Source organism: Musca autumnalis, unplaced genomic scaffold (genome assembly GCF_047663935.1).
Source record: "Musca autumnalis isolate F117 unplaced genomic scaffold, ASM4766393v1 scaffold_1, whole genome shotgun sequence".
Classification (NCBI taxonomy): Eukaryota; Metazoa; Arthropoda; class Insecta; order Diptera; family Muscidae; genus Musca; species Musca autumnalis.
Window position 1 is genome coordinate 184948442 of NW_027411644.1, and position 13946 is coordinate 184962387.

Here is a 13946-nt window from a genome sequence, read left to right on the forward strand (position 1 = left end):
CTTAAAACGATTGCGGTGTCGTCAACTTTAGAGGGGTTCGTTTTTCTTTTCTTTCGTTTTTTCATAGTAGGCTGTTTTCTCTAGGGGAGGGTTACTAACCCGACGCCCAAACCCAAGTTTTTAATGTTCTTATGGGTGAACGCGCAGCACATAGTTATGTTTTATTCTTGCTGATAAAACATTTAATTTTTTTAAATTAAACACATCACTTCCACTAATAATTTCATAAATTTTATTAATATTTCACATTTTATTTTATTACGGTATATTTTATCTACAACTCAGCTCCTTCAACTCAATATTTCTTCTTATATTATCAATTAGAATAACAAATTATAATATCTTTATGATGACAACAATTAATATTAAATTACACTAATAATGTGGAGTCAAAATGGGAGTGAGTGGTAGAAAATTAGCGAACTAGGGAGTATGTATAAAATAGGAGAGAGCGAGAGTGTAATATTAATTTAGAGAGTGATTAAAGTTAAATGATGATACTAAGAAGGAGAAGTTTAGATAATATAGATGATTTCGATGTTGGGAGAAATGTCAGGGAGGCAAAAGGGTTAAGAAAGGGTATTAAGGTAGGTACACGAACGTGACTACATGCTAGCTCACTACTTTTAACGGGTGTTAAAGGCAGTTCCCCAGGTGACACCACGGGGAGGTCAGTGTCCACTTGAGATGAAAGAGGGACCAAGATAAATCCTGGGCTTTGCCATGTTAAAACCGGTCAGAACCGTTCCTTGGTATCTTCCATCCCCTACGTCACCCGAGATGAGAAAAATCGAAAAAAAAAAACAAAAAAATCGCCGGAGCGCTTTTTAAATAAATCGCGATTCAATTTGTCATTTTTAAGGGGTTTTTAGGTTTTAAGCTTGGAAACCGCAAGTTCTATCTGTAGTCCCAGAAAATGTTGTAGCTATGAAAATTCTCTACAAGATTGACTTTTATGATATCTTCGTAGTTTTTACCGTTATTGAGATATAGAAGTTCAAATTAGGACAATGCAATGCAAGCAAAATCGTGAAAACCTAAAAAAAAGCCTAAAAATGTCAACTTGAATCGCGGTTTATTTAAAAAGCGCTCTGGTGATTTTTTTTTATTTTTCCCATCTATGAACATTGTAGTTTCAGAATCCGCAGAAACTTCCTAGGTGTAAGTACTTTCAACTTAAATTTGGTTCAAGAGCACCGTGTATAGTTGCACTCATAGAGCAGGTACAAAATCATTAGTCCATTCCATTTCATAAATATTTTGCGATCATATTCAATAACAATAGGTGTCTATTTTGATCAGAACCCGACGGTAGAGATATGAAAATCGGTATATCAAAAAGGTGGTCTTGGAAGAATGCGATATCCTACACCCTACCTTCTACGCGTCTGCTCTAAAAGCCAATACATTAATTTCTCCTGGTCCCAAATATTATATTGAAATTATTTGTGCTCAAAGTATGTATATGCGCGCCTTCGATACATTGACCTAATTATATAAAAATATTAAATTTTTTTCTTGTTGAAATGTTGAAGTGTGGGCACGGTGGATATTTTATATATCTGCTAAGACAACGTGCATAGGTGTTATCTTAAGGCGGTTTATCTTGTTAAAGTTTCCTAAATATGCTTTGAGTATTTTACGCGGGAGAAATTTTGCGTCATCTGCTGTCAGAACTGCGCCACAAAGAACTCTGGTAAGGTGTGTCATGTTTTGGACAATCGACCATAGACATATTAACACGGTATTTTATAAGATGTTCCTTTTGCTTTCAATATCTTCGCTTGTTTTCATATCTTTTTTTGTTAAGCATTTCTTTACGCTAACATCACATCCAACTACCATAAAATAAAAGCAAAACACCGGAGAAAATGGAATAAATGAAAATAATTTTAAACGGAAGCGCAAATCTTTGTTCATTCCTAAATGCAAAATTAAAATAAATGAACGTTATTTGTAAATATCACGTTTAGTGTTTTGTTGTTTTTTTTTTCCTTCTCAGGTTTTAATGAAAAGTTTTCTCGAGGAAATTATTTGTTCTTTTTAATGTTCATTTCCTTGACTTTGAAAAAAAAAAATGCTTTAGACAGAAAAAACCTTTCATTATGGATATTAATGGAAGAATGAGAAATGTGTTGAAAACATTTAAGTAGAGAACAATTATTACAAAATATATTAAACGAGTCTCTGAACAGCGGATTTAAATGAATATGACAATGTTTTTGTTTAAATAGTTTCAGATTTTAGGATGAAAAATTCACAGATTTTGTAAGCATAAATGGCAAAATTTACTATAATATGAAAACTTGTAACTTACTCACGAAATATAGCAATGTCCGTCTATTATAATATTTGAAGCGTCCACAAAAAATGAGCTAGAACGCCATAGGTTCGGTCAAGTTCGAAGATGGGCTATATCGGATTACCTAGTGGTATTGCCCCTATATAACGGTATCTCCCGACTTTGCTAATTTGAGGAATATAAATACATTTTTGGGATGACGTAGGGGATGGAAGATACCAAGGAACGGTCCTGACCGGTTTTAACATGGCAAAACCCAGGATTTATCATGGTCCCTCTTTCGTCTCAAGTGGACACTGACCTCCCGTGGTGTCACCTGGGGAATTGCCTTTAACACCCGTTAAAGGTAGTGAGCTAACATGTGCCGCGCGTTCACCCATAAGAACGTTAAAATATGGGTTTGTGCGTCGGGTTAGTAACCCTCCCCTAGAAAAAATAGCCTACAATGGGAAAACGAAAGAAAAGAAAAACGAACCCCTCCAAATTTGACGAACCCCGCAAACGTTTTAAGGACCATGATCTGCGAATCTGCACTTGGAATGTTCGCACTCTTTATAGAGAAGGTGCAGTCTTCGCATTGCCAGACGTACTTGAAAAGTACAAGGCCGATATTACTGTCGTACAGGAAATACGATGGATTGGGAAAGGCGTCACAACAACACCTAAAGGTGACGCACTGTATTATAGCTGCCTTGGCGTAAAGCATGAGTTTGGTTGAGGATTTGTAGTTAGTCGGAGACTAAAACATCTGGTATCCAGCTTCACCCCAGTGAATGACAAACAGACCAAAGATATGTTTTGTGAGCGCTTAGAAGAAACATATGGAAAAGAGAATATCTTTGGCCCAACAGTCGGGAATTTCAGTCTCCACAGTGAAACATCTGACAATCATATCGATATTCATAAGGACACCTGGATGTCTCCAGATCAAAGAACAAGTAATCGAATTGATCATGTTGTGATATATGGAAGACATTCATTGAGCGTGTTGGATGTACGATCGTTCCGACGAGCAAACATTGATTCGGAAGTTGGACATCGATTGGCTGCAAACACAACAGATAGCCACAGCATATTCCACTCAACTAGCCCAAGTGCTTAATGAGAGCACTCCTTGTCCCGATAACATAAAACACAATGGCAAAATATTGCCCACTCCATGAAAACAGCCGCAAAATCCATACTTGGATACCAGAGATCTCCACAAAGAAATTCATGGTATGACCAGGAGTGTCGTGCTGCTACCGATGAGAAAAATGCATATAGAGCTACTTTACAATCAGTAGCAACGCGTAGCGCACGAGAGAGATATCGGGAAAGAGAGAAAGAAAAAGAGAGAAATGGAAACACGGGGGTGTGAAAAAATCGAGATGTACAGGATGTAACGACACCTATTGGCTCCGTTTGCTGAGGCTAGCTCGCGGTGGCCAGAGTTCGTCACAGAAATTTATTTCTGTCAGTGACCGGAATAAGGAAAGATACAGTTGTATTTGTAAAGAAGGGTTATCCCGCTTTATTTAGAGGATTTTATTACGTCGCGTTAGTTTCCAAGACCTGGGTCGGTCCTCGCGTTAACCAATGATAATCTTCGTCACGGCGGCTTTAGCGAGGTAGCTCCCGGAGTCCGTCCGTCGGTAGACCTGCACAGAATCAGGACGGACTTGTATACCAGTGGCGATGGACAACTCACTGGTCGTCGGGCGGCTTCCCTAACCTGCTCTGCGTGTTGTATTCCCGGACAACGATTACCTGCTCCGTGGCGACAATGCTCTTCTGGTGGCGTGGGACAACTCACCAGACTTCTTGCCCGGCTTTGTGGCGTCACCACTATTCGCTGGTGGCGTGAAACAACTCACCAGGCTTCCTGCTCCGTGGCGTTACAATGATTTCCTGGTGGCGTGTAACAACTCACCAGGCTTCCTGCTCAGAATCAGGATGGGTATGGGTTCCAGTGGCGTGGGACAACTCACTGGGCTAGCAACCGGCTACTCAATGTGGTTGGAGGTGGCGTCTCAACTCACCCTTCGGTCCTAGTGGCCTTGGAGGTACTCCCTTGTGGTGTCCCGTGTAGCGAAAATGTCCCCAGTCGGTAGTCGTTCGAAGTTCACAGTTGGTGTTCACTCTACTCACCTCGGTTCTCGGATTGACTTTGTCACTTGATGCTAGACTACTGATGACGTAGACTCCACGTACTGAATTCGCGAACTGATCCCTGTCCTAATTTCGCCACGTCCTTTTATAGTGCGATTTAAACAACCCCAACTGCGTTATCCACTTGCATGTTGTTTCTCGTTGTTCACTTCGCGGGAATGCACAAAGGTTCTCCGTGCATGCATCGTGTTGTTGGTTGTTTACAACCAAGTGGAGTCGGCATGCACAAAGGGTTCACCGTGGATACATCGTGTTGTTGGTTGTTTACACCCAAGTAGAGTCAGAATGCATCATCCGCAGGCGCTTGTTGCTAATTGTTTACGCGCATAAACCGAGTTGTTTATTTGCAAGTGCATTAGCTAGCAATGCAGTCGCCAATAGAAACCTATGGACGTGCGTTTTGTTGATAGTTGTTTACTTGCAAGTGCATTCGTTTGCAATGCAGTCGCCACTAGAAACCCTATAGACGTTTTGTTGCTACATGTTTACAACGATCAACTCATTTGAATATCGTTGGGCGTTGTTTTTTAAAGAAAGCTACGCAACGGTAAGTTGTTTTGATCCTTAGAGGACGAAAACAACTTTGAGGGCCATTTGAATAATTGAGAGAAACATGGCATTTCGGTAATTCACTATATGTTCACTTATATTATAAAATATTCTTTTGCAATTCAATGCTTAAAGCTATAATAATATCAATAAGGTACCACCCTGTAGTACCAGTTTGTGTAGGCGGAAACGAGCCAGCGACTTCCGGCGTCACAAGGAGCCAGAATGAAGTCCGAGGTGTTTAAAGACGGAGGCGACGCGCTGATAAGGTGTATGCATCAGCTAGTTAGAACCATCTGGTAGGAAGAACGCGTACCCGACGATTGGAACCTGAGCATCCTGTGTCCTGTCCACAAGAAAGGAGATAAGACTGTATGCTCCAACTATAGGGGCATAAGTCTTCTACCTACGAGGGCAGTTCGGAAACTTCTTAGCCTAGCACTTTGGGACTTTTGGGATTTCAAAGGTATTTTATTGATTGACTATCTGCAAAAGGGTAAAACAAAAAACAATAAATTCAGAGTACTATTGCAAACTTTTGGATCAATTAAATGAAAAGCGTCCTGGCTTACAACACAAAAAAAATAATTTTTCATCAAGACAACGCACCAGCCCACAAGAGTGTTTTAACAATGGCTAAAATCAACGAATTAAAGTACGAGTTGCTTGACCACCCACCTTATTCTCTTTATTTACCTCCCAGTGACTTTTACTTGTTTCCAAATCTAAAAAAAATTCTTTGCTGGCAAGCGTTCATCAAATGAAGATGCAATTACAGTTGTAAACCACTATTTTGAAGACCTTGAGGAAAACTATTTTAATCAAGGGATAGAATTGCTAGAAACACGTTGGACTAAGTGTATTGAAGTTTCAGGAGATTATATTGAAAAATAAATATATTTTTGAAAAACTAACTATTCTCTTTCATTGATAGGCTAAGAAGTTTCCGAACCGCCCTCGTATTGACTATAAGATAGTGTCAGGGATATTGTGCAAACGACTAAAGCCAATGGTCAACGAAATAATTGGACCATGTCAGTGTGGCTTTAGACCTGGCAAGTCCACCATTGAACAGATATTTACCCTGGAGAAGACCCAAGAGATGCAGATCGACACATATCGCCTTTTCGTCGATTATATAGCATCATTCGACAGTCCCCTCCGATCAATGGTATTACATGCAATGTCTGACTTTGGTATCCCCTCAAAGTTCATCCGGCTTTGTAAGATGACTTTAACAGATACTAGGTCCTCAGTTAAAATTGGAAATAACCTCTCCGAACAGTTCAGTACCAAAAGAGGTTTCAGACAAGGAGACAGCCTTTCGTGTGACCTATTCAACATTTTGCTGAAAAAGGTAATACGAGATGCAAATGTCAAAAGAAATGACACAATTTACACCAATAGCCACATGTTGCTTGCCTATGCTGATGACATAGACATCTTGGGACGATCAGTAAAGGAAGTAACTGCACTCATTGATGTGAGAGAAGTCTGCCTCGTCCCTTCAGGAATGTTTGTGGAACAATTATATTATTATAATCTGTAATCTGACTTCCGAACTGGAAGGCATTACAATTCATGAAGGAAAAACATCTTCGATTGTATATGTGTATGTAATAAGAATGATTCTAGGAAGAGCAGAGACACTAGCTTGACTTGATAGTAAAAAGGCTTCAAAAATACTTCACAACTGTAATATTGCTATAAGTTAAGTATAAATGCAAGTTTTCAAACTCAGCCTTTGTCTACCACCACATCTGATATGCCTGATGAGCTGAATTGACCACCAGCGAAACGATCGTAGCATATTGGTTGGATGTGTGTGACCCAATAGCCACAAAACTTTTCCCCCAAAAATTGTGAACATATATATAGCGGCACCTCCAGACTTTTGGTATTTTAAGATTTTAACATACATTTTTCAACCAAACTAGCTGTAATTCGAAAAATGAAGTCCGAAAACATCTCCCCCAAAAATGTTTAATATAGATCCATGTTTTGCTATAGCTACTTATAACGGTATCTTTCGATTTAAGGTATTTCGATCATTTTAGCTACTTTTATAACCGAACTATCTGTAATTTGGCATTTAAGTTTCCTAGTAGTCGCAAAATCGTTCCACCAAAAGCTGTCACTGTAGGCCTTGCACAACGGTCCTGGTCACAAGACTTCTCCATGAAAAATTGTCTGCATAGGTCCATGTTTTGTTATAGCCCGCATATAAAGATATCTCCCGTTTTTTAGGGGTTTTGAGCAATTTAGGTACATTCATTGACCGAACTATCTGTAATTTGACATTTGAGGTTAGCATAAATTGTCAACATAGGTCCAAACTTTGATATAGCCCTAATAAAAGTTACCGCCACAAGAAATTTCTATATACATTTTCTGACCTAATTTAGGCATTTGGGGTATCCGTTATCGAAAAACTTTTTCACGTAAAACGGCCGACCGAACATAACGCTGTTTTACTTCTTCTATTTAATATACCCACCAAGGGCCTTCACTCCCAAAATAAAATTGTTCATTCCCAAAATATAATTTTTATTTTGTTATTGGCATTCAAATATAAGAAAATTAAATTTTAATTTATGTATAATTATTCAGATGACATTTTCCTTCTTCCTTTTTAAATAGTTAAACACATTAACAAAGCATAATAAGACAATAATTACTGGTGCCAGCAGTTCTCCATAACTTTTCGCAATACAAATTCTGTTATAGCTTTATTTATCAATAAAAATAAATATAAAATTTTACGGCTATAAGAAATACAGACAGAAACCAGTACGGCTGCCAGATTGACTCACCTCGAATAAGGCGAAAGAAATAATACAAAATAATAACTACAAGTAAGAATAAGAATGAATGGAAAAATTGTTTTCGATATACTTACACTTCAACATCCTTGGAATTTAATTTAAACAATTTAAATTAAATATATGTATCTTGTAAACAATTCTAACATTTTGGAAGCCATGGGCTTATTAACTCAAAATAGTAAGTAGACTATGACACATTTTGTAAGTATTAGGTTAGGTTGGTGGAGAAAATGGACAATACAAAAAGCTCCACACTTAAGCCAGAGTAGGTCTGTCGTGCGCTCTAGTTTGGAGTCTGGTGGAATTTATCTCTATGTATAAAAGAGTTGAGTGATGATGACTGACAGATCAACAATGCCAAGACGAAACGGCTGAAACTAAACTCCTGAAATTGTGGGTGAAATGTACTCAAAAAAGTACCATCTGTGTGGCTGAGATTAATAATCAACGGACAGGCTAAACGACTAAATCTAAAAACGTGAAATTTTGGGGAGGGTCACTCATGGTCCGAAGCGTTAAATATGGCTGGATTTTTGCAAATTTTTACTAGACAGGCACGAACAGTACTAAATATGGTACAATTTGTATTTGGTCAAATGGTAGAGCTAGAATTTGGAATGAGCGTCACTGATGAAAAAAAAGATTTACTTAACGACTTTTAGGAACTCGAGATATATGTATGTGTACGAAATGTACAAAATGTACTAAATTTGGTATTATTTGGTAATAAGTGAACGGATAGATCTAAAGGATTGAAATTGGAATGAGAATCAAGATTGAGCAGTAGGGTTGATATAAGGAAGTAATTTTGGAAATGAGTACTATTGTGTACGAAAAGTGCTAAATGGTATTAAATATGGTACAATTTGGATTTGGACGATAGAATTGGAAATCTGAAATTTGGAATTAAGATTATTAATTTGTACAATTTGATTTTATGTGAACGTATAGGGCTGAATTCCTGAAAATTAAGATTAGTAATATTGCAAATTCGAACTTATGTGTACAAAAAGTACTAAACGGTACTAAATTTGGTGCAATATGTATTTGGGTAAAGCAATAGAGGAACGTTGAAGTGTTGAGTTAATTTACTGTTGGAGTGTAGGATTGAGGTAGTTTTGAAAAATTAAATTTAGTACTATTTGGATTTAGGTAAGGATTTTAAATTAAGAGTACAGTGGAGTGTAGGATTGAGAAATTCATACTTTAGTGTACCAAAAGTACTAAATGTTAATAAATTTGGAAATTCGGATAGAACTGAAATCCTGAACAAGTGAGCCAAGGCTATAGTCGGGTCGGGGCCGACTATGTGATACCGTACACCACCTGCACATAATATTAAAATTGGGTTATCTTAGCGCCTTTGCTCAGAATGTCTTTTTTAGTACAACTCACATTAAACCAAGTGAGCAAAGGCTATAGTCGGGACGGGTCCGACTACCCCTGTGCATAATCCCACTACCACCAAACATAATATGCCTCTTTTTCTCTGGGACCCCATAAGCAACCAAAATTTCGTGACCATCCTATCAAAATTATGACCTGTAGCGTGATTGCAAAAAATGGAAGAATTTGATGCATTACAGGATGGATGGTATCTCCCTCGTTTGATCACCTTCGCCAACCTACTTTACACCAATATAAGGGTAATATTTTCTTTTTCCATTGTCAGGCTTTTCTGTTGGAATACCCCTAATAGAAGCCGATATATTCACAAAGAATAAAAAGAATAAAACAGGCTGAGCCCGGCTGGGATTTGAACCCACGTCCTTGAAAACATATAAAAAATGTTGTCACGGCGTGTTAGCGTTCAAAGCCACAACTCATAACTTCAAATGCAGCGCAAAAAAGCGTTTGTCGTGAAGAAAATACATTTCAGCGGTAAAATATCCGCGTAAATGTATAAAACACATTTGTATTTGAAAAACGAAAAGTTCTAGGACAGAGAAGCCACTACATAGTCGATACGTCCGATGATCTGCTTTACCACCAGTGAAACCAGGTAAAATAATTTGGTGACTATAATAAAAAAATCATTAAAAATGATCTTTGCCCTAAAAGGCAAAATTTCAAAAAAAAACAGGCTGAGCCCGGCTGGGATTTGAACCCACGTTCTTGAAAACATATCAAAAAATGTTGTCACGGCGTGTTAGCGTTCAAAGCCAAAACTCATAACTTCAAAGGCAGCGCAAAAAGCGTTTGCCGTGAAGAAAATACATTTCAGCGGCCAAATATCCGCGTAAATGTATAAAACACATTTGCATTTGAAAAACGAAAGGTTCTAGGACAGAGAAGCCACTACATAGTCGATACGTCCGAAGATCTGCTTTACCACCAGTGAAACCAAGTAACATAATTTGGTGACTATAATAAAAAAAATCATTAAAAATGATCTTTTCCCTAAAAGGCAAAATTTCAAAAAATAAAAACAGGCTGAGCCCGGCTGGGATTTGAACCCACGTTCTTGAAAACATATCAAAAAATGTTGTCACGGCGTGTTAGCGTTCAAAGCCAAAACTCATAACTTCAAAGGCAGCGCAAAAAGCGTTTGCCGTGAAGAAAATACATTTCAGCGGCCAAATATCCGCGTAAATGTATAAAACACATTTGCATTTAAAAAACGAAAAGTTCTAGCACAGAGAAGCCACTACATAGTCGATACGTCCGAAGATCTGCTTTACCACCAGTGAAACCAGGTAACATAATTTGGTGACTATGTGGGTTTGAGTCCTTGGCTTTCCTTTTTCACTTGCAAATAATTTCCGATCATCAAGCTTAATTCTAAACGAGAAAATTAATAAAAAATAAAACTTTGAATTCGTCTCCACATGAGTTTTCCCCCATTCCGACCCCTAAATATTATCTGACTATCACCAAAATCAATAGGCTTCTTTCCAAAATTTCGTGACTCTCCGATAAAAATTTCAACCTGTACCGTGATAACAAAAACTGGAAAAATGTGATATTTTGCAGACTTTTGGGATGTCTCGGCTGTTTGCCCACTTACGCCAACATACTTTGCATCAATATAAAGGAGATCTTTTCTTCTTTAATTGACGGGCTTTCCTTTTGGAATACTCCTTCCAGAAGCGGAGATATTCGCATAAGAAAAAACCTTGACTTTTCTCCACATAAGCTTTTTGCTTATTCCAACCCCTGAATATTATCCGACTATCACCAAACTTAATAGGCTTCTTCCTCTGAGGGACCCGCATCAACTATAAAAAATTCGTGACGATCCGATCAAAATTGCGACCTGTAGTGTGATTACAAAAAAATCGGAAAATGGGATGCATTACCGACTATTGCGATATCTCTGTTGTTTGACCACCTACGACAACCTACTTTACATCGTTGTAAAAGTGAAATTCTTCTTTTGATATACCTCTAAAGAAACAGAGATATTGGCTCGGAAATAAAACGTTGACATTTCTCCAAATAAGTTTTTGCCCATTCCGACCCCTGAATATTATCCGACCATCATCAAATTTCGTGACGATCCGATCAAAATTGCGTGATTACAGGGTTTAAATGGACAGACGGACGGACACACATAGCCAGATCGACTCAGCTCGTCGAGACATTCATATTATTTATATTATTTCGATGCGTTATTATTTTTGGTATTAGGGTCAATATTGGTTTGTGTAATTGATATAAGAAAGATATTTATTAGTGCATATGTGTACGAAAAGTTCTAAATGGTACTAAATTTGCTATTGTGTTTGGAAATAGAGGTGGAATTTGGTATTGTCGCCGCTGTGTAGGGTTGAGATATGGATGTGGTTGTTGTAATATGTACCACAGATTTCAATTCTTAAGTACTAATCGGTACTAACATTAATATTGCGTGTAAGGATAGTGTTAGAATTCTATGTTTTTGTATTGGGGTCGCTCTTGGCGTATATGTTTGAGATATGGACGTTGTTTCGGAATTTTGAAATTTGGTATTAGGATAACAGTTAGGTGTAGAGTGGAGATAATGAAGAGGTTTTGGAAATTCATACTTATATATATGAAAAATACTATAATTGGTTTTGGGGTTTGGTTTTGGATATAGCTTTGTTCACTATTTCCCTATTAGATATTGTTTTAATGTATTTGTTCCCTTTCCGCATACCAGGCAGCGGGCACTTTGCTAGTATTATAAAACTAATTATGTCATTTTAGAAATTCTGTGCCGTTGACAAAATCACCTATATTTTTAATCTCGTTTGCTAATTTGGTTAAGTTCTTGTATTGTGTCATGTCCCAAGAGTTGGGTTCTTAGGGCCGCGAAGGCGGTTAAATGACAGGGCTAATGTTTCAACGTTTTGTCGTTTTCTGTGCCACCTATTTTGTGTAGGCCTCATTGCTCAAAATACCGAAAATCGAGAGGGTTGAAGCCAACAAGTTTTTCCCTTCCAATTTCTAGCTTAACCCTATATTCCCTTCCAATTTCCAGCTTAACCCTATATTTTATTGACCTATGCCCAAAGAAAGAATCACAGAATACTCCATGGGCAACATGATACTAATGTATGATTTTTTGATATATCCATTGCATCCACCTAAAATATATGCTGACGTTTTGAAGCCGGAATTTCGGTTGTTTTAATTTTTTTAATAATCCGGACGCGAAACAAGATAATGTTCCAAACTCATAATAGGATTATAGAATTCGTGATTCTGCGTCGTTTAATGTATACCTCATGACTGTGCTCCGTACAGCATCCTAGTAATTGGAATCTAAAGCCAAAATTTCATGCGTGAATTTTCTTAAAAAACCCATTTTTTGCATGTACAATTTACAACTGTCATTCAATTTCCTTTGAATCCCGCGTGAATTCAGTTTTTTTACGCGACGGATCTAATGAGCCCGCGATCGAATCCATCCACTAAAACCGCGGATATAGATACTTTGAAAATAAGAAAATCAGCAAAAATATATTTTGACAAATCTGCATACTAAACCGCGATTTTCTTTAAAATTTTTTACACAAATTGAATCCTTTATACGCGATTATAATATTTGCGAGAACACGTGTCATAAATTACAGAAATACGCGAGAAATATGGGGTTTTACCCAAATTAGAATGTGGAGGCATATACGCGGTTCTTAAAGAATCTATTTGAAATAGGTGGATATTGACGTATTTTTGATGGGCGCTAATGAAACCGGATGCGCATCAAAATCGTATGCACATTGCGCGACTTTTACCCACTTTAAGGTTTTTGGCATTGTGAGATGCAACTGACGACACACTATGGCCGCTGCGTGAAACATCGAAATATGCATAAATATTGAACGAGACTGATTCGCTGTATCCAAAAACGGATGATAATCCACTGATTTTAACTAATTCGCGAATTACAGGCTTTTTTAATTTTCATATTTTTTGAATGATTGTAATTTCAATATTACTCTTAATTTACTATCCTTATAAGTTATCACAGTAAGCAACTTAAGCTTTTGCGGTGGTGAACCACATTTCTTGATGAAGTTTTAGTAGAATACATTAATTATCGTATGGGATTTTAGCGAAATAGTTGGAGAACTCCCAAATATTTTTTTCTAATTTTTCGAATCAAAATAAAAAATATATTTGCAACAAAATTGTCTAACAATAAGTTTTTCTTTTTTCTTGTTGCTATAATATGCAATTTATGTATTCAATCTCTCCAATTTGGTTTCATATTTTTCTAAGCATTGTCTAGATTCCGCACATATATTTTAATTTATTTTCTGGGGGTTTGTACGTACTCTGTGACAGGATAATTTGGATTTACTTCAATATTTGTTAATATTCCGCGAAAATAGTAATAAATTTAGTAAACATTTAAACTCTACAAATAGATATGGAATTTTCTCATAACAACAAATTAGACATTTTTCTTTATATGAGAATAAAAATCGCTAGAACTTTTGCGCGCATCGCCAGCATTTTTTCCTTAAACTCTATACCAAAAATTGTAGATGTGCTCGCAAGAAAAATTTTTAATTTTTTTCAAATGGAATTGCTTTATCAAAACTTACTTATTATGATTGAAACAATTTTTGATACTTTTTTATACCCTCCACCATAGTATGGAGGGTATATTAAGTTTGTCATTCCGTTTGTAACACATCGAACTAATC